Raw genomic sequence first — 10,496 nt, 5'->3', positions numbered from 1 at the left:
CAAAAAGAATAGGGTTAATGGTGCAAGATACAATTTTTTTAACCTTCAAGATTTAACTAAAATATACTACTATAATAAGTAGATGATCTTGGTCATAATTTGTTATAATGCATGATGCTATTCGAAGGAAACTATGTTCTATACATTATCATTTGTTCAATTAAACTAAACTCCTTCATTGTAAATAACTCGGAAAAATATATCCTATCCCTAACAATTTCTCTTTGCGTGATTGACTTAAAACCGATTTAAAACTGAGAAGAAAAAAAAACTGGTTTTATGGTGAGATATCCACATGGATACCAGGAGATGATCCTCCCGCAGCTACTCCTTGGACTTTCTTAGGCGGCATCGCAGTTTGATCATGAAGGGAGCTTTTACTCTTTCTTCTGGATTTCCACCGTCTCTCTTTCGAGGCAAGAAGTCAATCAAAAAGTTGACCACCGGAAGAGATAATAAGACCTCTAAAATCCTAGCTTCTTCAGAGAGAAAATGTTTGTAAGCTTAAGGGATAAAGGATCTATAGGATATAATCACGGTGGAAAGATTATGTGTGAACGTGGCTTCACAAACATCTATGAAAGCCCTTGGGATATCTTTGGCAATGGAATGGAAGGATTTAGGGGTTTTTTTTTCAAACCCAACGGGAAATTTAAAAGATAACACAAGGGTTTATAGTATGGGGAGAAAGGCGTGTACGGGTTTTAGGATGGCCTTAGGAGTGTACAAAAAAAAAGAAAATATGAGGGTAAAACACGGGGTCAAACATAAGACGGGACTTATGGTTTTAGGCATGGGGATTTTTATTGTGGAAAGGCCTTACGAATGGTTCTTATGAAAAAAAGAGCTTACTAATGGCTTGTGGGCTTTGAAGCCTATTTGAGAAAACCTCTTGCGAATGAACTTGTGGGATTTAGGCCTGTGGGAACATAGGTTTTAAGGGAGGGCTTTTTAAACCCCCTCCCAGAATGATCCCGTGTGTACAAGGTCTTAGGCCTTGCTTCTTTAAGAAGCTTCCATAACCTAGGAAGCTTCTGATTTCCCCCTAAATCCACGTGGTCAAAGGAGGAGAAAAGAAAGAAAAAAAACTCGAAATGGGGGGGGGGGGGGATGAGGACGATTGACAGGAGTCAGGGGGGATAAGGATGGCGGCAGCTGGCGCCTGGCTTGGTGGCAGCTGGCGGCTGGTCTGGCGGAAACTAGCGGCTTCCTCCACACACGGCGCAGCGTCTTTAGGCCCTCCCTCACACACGGCATGGTTGCCCCTACATGGAATGCCTCCACCAGCGATTGCCCTCCAGATTGTCACTACGACCCTCCCGATTATCACCACGACCCTCCCGATTATCACCATGACCCTCCTGATTATCACGACGACCCTCTAGATTATCACCACGACTCTCTCTCCTCTCACCCCTTAGAGAGGGGTATTTATAGGAAGGGATAAGGCCTTCCCTTTCCCCCACGTGTTAGGCCGCACGTAGACTCTCCCCTCCACCTCATTCACTCTCCCATATTAGTACCATCCCCTTCCCTCAGCCACGCTTTGGCTAGGGGAAAGTAAAAAAAAAATTGCATTAATTCAATATTGATCCCTTATCCTCTTCCCAAGAGGAGGTTCCCAGTCTCGATTGGGCTCAGTGGGGCGAGTGTATTAGATTAACGCATCCCAATGTAACATTGTCACTTCCCCGAGTCTTCACCTGGCCTTTATAATATATATTTTAAGCAAGAATATTACACATTCTTTTCAAAGTAGTCCCGCCTTGCATTTCTTTTGGGTTTTTCTGACAGGCGCACGACACAAAGAGAGGAGAAAGGAAGAGGCAAATAAGTAAGGGTAAAGAGAGGAGGAAGCAAGAGGCAAAGAGAAAGGAGAGGGAGGAGAAGGAGTTCGTAGCCTTGTCACCGCCCATCACAACACCGATTCAAGCTGAGTCCTTCTTCTTGTCTCTCTCACTCACTCACTCTCTCTCTCTCTCTCTCCCTCTCCCTCCCTCCCTCCCTCCTCCCTCTTTCTCTCTTTATGTTTGATTTGAGTTGTATTTTGCTACCTTCTTAGCTTTTGGTATGTTTGTTGCAATGAGGAGAACAGCCAAAGAGCAAGGAGATGGAGGAGAAGAAGGAGTTTGTAGTTGTGTCGCTGCCCATCACAACAAATATTCAAGGTGAGTCCTTCTTCTCTTCTCTCTCTCTCTCTCTCACTCTCTCTCTGTTTACTCTAAGTTGTATTTTGGTTCCTTCTTAGCTTTGGGTATGTTATTTGTTGCTTGCTTTTCCTAGTTTTATTTTGTGCTTCACTGCTAATTCGCTTCTACAAGCGCGTCTAATATACAGAGTAGACGCTCTCGTAGACGCGCAAGTGTTGAAGATCCATAAAACCTCCTAGGTTTTTTTGAGTTTTGTGGAGCTGGCGCGTGTAAGAGTGCATCTGATCCACAGAGTAGACGTGCCTATAGATGCACTCGCATTAAACAACCACATCTCCTTTGAGATTTTTTTTCATACATTGTTTTCCGCGTCTATATTTGTGTCTAATTTGCAGGTGAAATCATATCTATGTGCGCATGTATGTGCGCGTGTATATGCGCGTGTATGTGCACATGTATGTGCACATGTATATGCACGTCTATATGCGCATCTATAAGTGCGTCTATAGGAGCATCTATATTCGAGTGTATATGCGCGTCTATATGCGCGTGTAGTTTTCACTATAAGCGCGCTTGTAGACGCGGAATTGTAGACGCGCTAGTAGACGTGGTAATAAATGCGCCCGATATTTTTTAACACAATTCAAATATTGCGTCTACAAGCGCGTCTATGGAGCCTTTTTGTTGTAGTGAGAGATACCCTTACTTGAATCATTTTGTGCCAATCGTGGGACTTCAAACCAGATAGTTGCTCCACACCTCTTTTATTTTTCTTTATGAAGGCTCCCTTGAGACATCTCATACATCTTGTGGGTGTTCGAAAGCTATATATTTGTTTCTTCACTATTTTTTCCTCATTCTTTGACAACATCCAAGGTGCATGGGGTTGCTCAATCTTTCCTTTGGGTCCAATGCGTGGCCAGGCTTGTCTCATGCGACCAATGTTACGTAAATCCTCCCTTGCATTAACTGAATCACGAGCCCTTATCAAGTGATCCCATAATGTAGATACAACATTTTTGAATATGTGCATGGGGTCCAACAGGTGATTGATCTTAAGTTCAGTCCAGTATGGAAGACGAAAAAAATAGAGAACCTAACAAACAAACAATATATTATGTAAACAATTCATCATGCTAAATACTTTAAAGTCAATCGAGAGAAATGCACTTCTTACCAACTCATGCCGAGTGGAGGGTGGCTGTCGGTATTAATCCATCTCTCCTTCCAATCTCGAATGGTTAGAGATTGTGGAGTCATTCCATTAGTAGGGAGAACATATTTGGGATGGTCAATAGGAAGAAATCGATGATGATTGTCATAGATAGCCTTCTTTAAACATGCCGGCCTAGAGGAAACTAGAGAGGGACCGCAAATAGGACATCCATGATATCCTGACGTGGTTAAACCCGAAAAAACAAGTGAATTAATAAAATGCAATTGATTCAAGTCTTGAATTTCAAATATAGAATTATATACATGTACCTGAACACTCTCCATATCCTGGAAAGTCGTGCATGGTCCACAACAACATGGCCTTCAATGTGAAATCTCTAGAGGATGCAGATGCACTTGTATCTTACACCTCAATACCTTCCCATAACATTTCTAACTCCTCAATCAAAGGCTCTAAGTAAATGTCCATGTTTTTTACCTTGTGCTTTCCAAGAATCAGAAGAGACAACATTACATGTCCCTTTTTAATTGCCATGGATGGAGGAATATTATAGTTCACCAATACCACTGGCCATACACTGTATGATATGCTTTTGATGCCAAATGGATTGATTCCATCCATACCTAAACCAAATCTCAAATTTCTTGGCTCTTCTTTGAAAACGGGCCATAAATTATCTATATGTTGCCATGCCGGTGTGTCTGCAGGGTTCCTCCATTTTCCATCACTTGAACGATGACTAGCATGCCATGACATGAGCTTTCTAATAGACTTACACTTGAACGCAAGTTTTATACGTGGAACAATCGGAAAATGTCGCAAAACCTTACGAGGCACATCCATTGACTTCATCTCAACTTTGTATCTTGATTCGCCACAAACACGACACTCTCGTGCGAACTCATGAATCCCACGAAATAAGGCACAATCATTGACACATGCATGGATCTTGACATAATCGATGCCTGCCAGAGATGTCAAGTAATGTCTTGCTTTCTCTCTCTTAGTTGGCAATTTGTTTCCTTTTGGAAGCATTTGTGATAATAACCTACATATATTTTTAAAAGTGAGTTAAAAAACCACCAACATATATTTCTGTCTGATTTCAAAATAGAACAATTAATATTATGATTCATAAGCCAAACTAAATTGATACCTACTTCAATAACGCATCCAAACTGACATTACTCCATCCATAAATTGTTTGCAAGTTAAGTATCTCGAGGGATGCACGAAGGACGGAGTACGTACAACCTTCATACAACGGAGTCGATGATGCTACATATAGTGGATCATCTGCTTCGTAGAGTGACCTTCTCCCTGAACCAGTTGCGAAAATAGATGGTGTACCATGTTGTCCAAAATCTCATCCTCTACAACTTGATGGGGCATTTCATGAGGGCTACTATCATGGTCGTCCGTCTCTACTCTTCTTGAAGACTCTGCCTCCTCGCGTCGACGTTTTGCAGCCTCTCAACGCCCGGGAGGGAGCATCCGAGGATGTGGCACCGCATCCTGCTCAACCACAAAAGGGAGTTTCATGTACGTTGATATATAATTCCCGTAACATAGACTAACAATCTTAGTGGTAAAAAAAAACAATGAATACCAGTGATTTTTCTCGGTCCCATTCTCCATACAAGCTAAGGTGTGACATTGCAATTCGACGTGCTCAAAAAATACACCCTCGACAATGATCACACATGCATTTAATTTTTCGTCGTAGCCATGCATCACAATGAGCTTTTGAACAATTCCTACATAGGAAAACTTGTGGAATGTAGGAAATTCTCTAATATTTCCGAGGTTCATATACGTGAGTTTCCTATATATAACTAGGGAAATACATTTCCTATATCTCATAATAGGAATTTCTAGGTAGGCCTATATAAATTCCCTACATACAACTAGGGAATTCCATTCCCCACATCTTATCTTAGGAAACTATAAGTCATATAGCTAGGGAATCCCATTCCCCGCATATCATAATAGGTAATTATAGGCCACACAACTAGGGAATTCATTCCCCACATCTTATACTAGGGAATAATAGATTGTAATAACAAGAAATATTTTGTCCACTTGTTTTTCTAACACTACCCATGGAAAAATGTCACCATATAGATTAGGCTTTAAACTAAGTAGTCACTCAATCCATGCTAAATACATGTATCTTTTATTCATTTTGTGCCCACTTGGTACAATGTTGCTTCTCATCCTATTTTATGAACTTTTGCAAAATTCTTCTCCTTACTCCACTAAATATTATTTTGGTGGTGTACCAAGCCCTATGAAGGGGAGTTGAAATTGATTGATAATTTATCACTCACCACTCTTTGACCCATCACAACGCCTATAGAAACTAGGAACCAACTATAGATCATTTGTGCACCTTCTTCCACACCTTTTTGATGTAACCACATTTCCAAAAAAGATGAAAAGGATATTGTTTTTAACCTTGCACAAAAGAACAATCAGCTAAAGAGGCATTAATTTACTAAGTCTACCTCTATGGAAAACATCAACATAAGTAGCCTCTAAATAAACACCAAACCGTGTGCCATTCCATATTACTAGAATTAGATTTTTTCATTCACTCACATATATATGTTTGCAGGTTCAGTTGAAAATGCATGTGCCTTGAGAAATTAACACATCAACCTAGAGGCTTTGATTTTTCTTGGATTTTCCAATGTTATACCTTCATGTCACAAAAGATTTACTTGACTTGAGCTTGATCCTATGCGAGGTGGAAAACATGTCTTTAAACTCTGACATGATTTGGCTTAATTTGTCCATCCCCTATGACATTATAGAGTAGAAATTATTAGTTAGCTATAAATGCATCCTATTTGTTCCTATGATCTCATAAGTTTTCCCAAAAATTGATTGCCTTCTGAAGATGGTAGAATAATTTAAGATGTTCATTAACAACAAAAATATCCTCCTTGAAGGGGGACCAAAGAATTGAGCCAAATAGACAATCCAAGTGACGAATCTAACCCTTCCTAGCCACTTACCCAATGTTGAGTATCTCAAGTTATGCCTATTGATATTCATGTTTTCCATGGGTACAATACCCTTTAAGGAGGAGCTTCCACAATGGGTGAAACAGAGATATATTAGCAAGGTATTTGTTCATAATTGGTTGGGTTTAGAGGGAGTTGGTCCACTATCTTTTGTGATTCACAAGCTTTTGTCTTGAAGAAAGAGAATATATGTATTTAAGACATCACAAGATATGTATTTAGTTAGTAATAAGATAATGTAAAGCATAAAAAAGATTTATGAGGAAAACTAAAAAGTAACTCACCATGAGGCTCTCCTTTGCTCTCTAGTGAACTCGGAAGTCATCACCATGACGCTGAAGAAGATGCTCTTAAGTAGGGGAGGCCACCTTGGCCCACCTCACCTTGCATCAAAGGCTCTATCTTAATAGCTACAACTAAACCTCCCACATATTGGGTTTTTTTGTGAGAATAATCTCAAGTAAGCTCCCCTTCTTATAAGAAACTCAACAAGGGTTCTTCTTCTTCTATGTTGGTGTGCTCCTACATGTAATTTCTACCTCTATCATCTTCTGAAGGAGTTGCCTATATTTTGGTGCATTGAGTTGGGCCCTTACGATTTTGTCCTTATATTTTCTTTCTTCATTCTTCTAATGCATTTACACACACACACACACATTTCCATCATTGCATTGTTCATTTAGTTAGCTTTGGTTTTGTTTTTTCCAATGCACTAAACTAATTTGGTAGCTTGTTCAAAACCAAGGTAATAAGTTGACTCATCCTTATACTTGCCCGAGTAGCTAACAAGTAACCCTAGAGACACATCATCTTCATTAGAAATGTTTGGTCCAATTCCCCATGTGTGTAAGGAAGGTTGTAACTCTAAGTTTAAAGACTAATTGTTAGAAGAAGGACAACAACATTCATAAAGCTACTATAACAATCCCCAAACCTCATAAGATATCTCCAAATTGAACTATGGGTGTTTACCTTTGAAGTAAGGCTCATGAATAATGGATGCTACCTTTGAAGAAAGGGTCATGGACATGATAGAAAAAGTCTTGATATCCCTCTTCTCCCACCCTTCAACTGACTCTGAAAATTCATCTTCTTGGGTCTCCATTATCTATTTGCGGTTCTTTAGCTTAGGTTCTCCACTTAAAACAATTTCTCCACAATTTCTTGCACATAATTTACAAATTTACTTTAACCTTGAATGTGAATAGCTAGTGTCATCAAATATATCTTTTGGATTTGACACAAAGCAGGAATGCTGGAGATGCTGCAACACTTGAATCACTTAAAGAACAATGAACATTAGATTTCATAAAATAATAGCCCCAAAACTCACAAAAGAAAATCTTAATGTAATGCACAAAAAATTTCAAATCACTAACATTTGATGCTAGAAGCATGATGTCACCACATTTCAATCAAGACTAACTAATGCATATCCACATGTCATTCTCATAGGTATCATGGTAACTAGTAAAGGCAAATGCAAATCAAATACAAACACTATCACCTAAAAAGTAGTTGTGTGGGAGAGCCCCACACATGAGTATTTCAATGTCATGTTATTAGGACATGTGTTTTGCACACTAATACATTTAGTAGCTATCAACACAAGTTGTGAAATTCAAATCCAAAGAACAGAGCATAAGATGTAAGTGTCTATTCGAACACACATTTTGTGCAATTATGCATCTACTAGCTATCAACACAAAGATTTATGCTCTTTAAAGGAGATTCATGAAAGAAGGAAGAAGGATCAATTGCGATCACAAGATGTCTTACTCCAGAAATATGCGGGGCCATTTACAGGTTGTAGACTTTAGTGCAATGGATCTTAGTGAAGGAGATTAGGATGTCCTCTATTGAATTCGTGAGGCGGGGAGCAGTGGAGATGGTTTGTCTCTTTGAGAAATACCTGCCTACCAGCATGCTCACAATATAGATCCACCTTCTTGTGCATCTTATAGATGAAGTGGAGATTGCTAGACCTGTCCATACGTGATGGATGTTCTTCTTGGAGTGCTTCATGAAAACCCTAAAAGGCTTTGTGCGACAATGAGCTCGGCCAGAAGGTAGCATGGCTGAAGATTGGTTGGTGTCTGAGGTGCTAGTGTATATTTCACAATGGCTACCAATGGTGGATCCAAACAACAGTATGTTATGGTCGCTGAAGGATGATGATAGACTGATCGGAGATGTGGTGGTTGTTGGAAATGGGATAGAAAAAAGAATGGATGCTGCAATGGTGGAGAAAGTGAATCACTTTTGTATGTTGTACCATGCCTCTATGGAGACGTGGCTCACCAAGTACTAGCAAGCTAGGCAAGATCAAGAGGAAGCATGATATGAATTTGGACGTAGTACACACCATCGACCGATTTGATATCTCGAGGGCATGGAGGAGATGCCGCGGTTTATGTCAATGCGATCATTGCATGGAGCTTTGACAGTAGCATCTTGCGAAGGGGCGGAGGTCTCAACCGAGGAGTGGGAATTCTAGAGGGGATGTAGTCCAAAGGTGATGACGTGTTTAGGGTTTGTCGTATCTATATTTTATATGCGACAACTAATTTGAGTGTTTCAATGTATAGTACAAAATATAAAGTGCGGCGTGGTTGTGCGGAGGTGGTCGCGCAGACGGCATTTCCGCATGGAGCGTATTGATAAAATGCGCTCCACAACAGACTGTGGTATCATGGCAAGGTTCAAGCAAGAGAGCCGATGACGAGCAACGGATCCAAACACCGTTATAGATGAGATGGAGTATTTTGGAAACTTGCAAAGTATTGTTATGGTGGATTGCCATAGCTTTTCCACGATACTATTCGATGTGTAATGGTTCAAAGTGGTACTTGAAGGAGCTGGAGCAATAGTTTGACGAGGTCCATCTGCATTTCTCAAAATAGATTCTGAAAAAAATGGACTGATTTGCGTGACACCTTTGTGTTTCTGGCCCATTGTGAATAGCAGCATGAACTCATTTGTTTGTTAGTTGTATTACGACATGGTACATGTCACAATAGTTAAATCTCTCTTGTACGTGTTTGTGAATAGGTAATCTTCTATCCAAATCCTCGATAACCTCGATGGTGGTATGTTATACCTTTAGTTTCCCGAAGTGCGAGAGTATATGATCAAAGCGATGTTCCAAGCATAGATAAGGATAATATGCAAATAGAGGGGTCGATATTGCAAGGGGTGGAGGCCACCGAAAGCTTGGAGCATGTAGAGGAGTCAGCATCGGGTAAAAACGATGGAAATACAGGAGTCCAAGAATTCTTTGAGAATGAGGTGGACTCATCCTTTTGTGGTGACATGTCTATTGACCTTCCAGTTTATGCCGAGTTGTGTCAGGAGATTGACATGGGACCATAGGATACTTTATACTTGGAGCATCCACTTATTCAATTCGTTGACGAATTGCTTATAAGGGTACATAAGATATGCATTTTAAGTAAGACCATTTTTTAAAGATTTATATTACCATTCTTTGTATGATATAAATTGATTATGCTAAACATCATTTTTTGTCTGTGCAGGTGACCTTTCTGGATACTTAGACCATCAGGATGAGTCGAGGGATGAGCGATGAGGAGTTGTAGGATATCTTCACATGTATATCTCTAGATTAGATGGCGAGATTCAGAGACATGGCAGACCTGAAGCTGTCTCGGACATCGTCAGGCTGCTCTATTAGATCTACTTTGGTACGATCAGATGCTTCAGTTTCGAGCAAACGAAGTCGACGCTCCAGACTTGGGCCAGATGGAGGGAGTGCTTCAAGGTCAAGGGGATGCTGTAGAGATCCGGATGCAGTGAGCCCGCGGTCGGCTCCGGATACAAGTGCTACTCCTTGCTCTCATGGCGGTTCCAAAGAGCGTGGCTCAGGTACTTGCTGTGGAGGCATGGACACGGTGTCTCTGTCTCGTCATTCTACTAGAGTTGCGTCACCTCCAGGACTTGTCACACCTGTGGGGATGTCTACTCCAGTCACTCTGGATTTTGCTCAACCATATGCAGGTGGCACCCCTATGGATGCTACTCCAATAGATACTACCCCAGTCGGTACACTAGATGTACGAGGGTCTCCTGGATATGCCTAGGAGCATGGTCGCAGGTGGGAGAGGACCCATCTTAGGCATA

The sequence above is a fragment of the Lygodium microphyllum genome, chromosome 30 (assembly GCF_053477565.2).
Source record: "Lygodium microphyllum isolate KBCC chromosome 30, Lygodium_microphyllum_v1.1.10, whole genome shotgun sequence".
NCBI lineage: Eukaryota > Viridiplantae > Streptophyta > Polypodiopsida > Schizaeales > Lygodiaceae > Lygodium > Lygodium microphyllum.
This window is presented reverse-complemented; position numbering follows the sequence as displayed.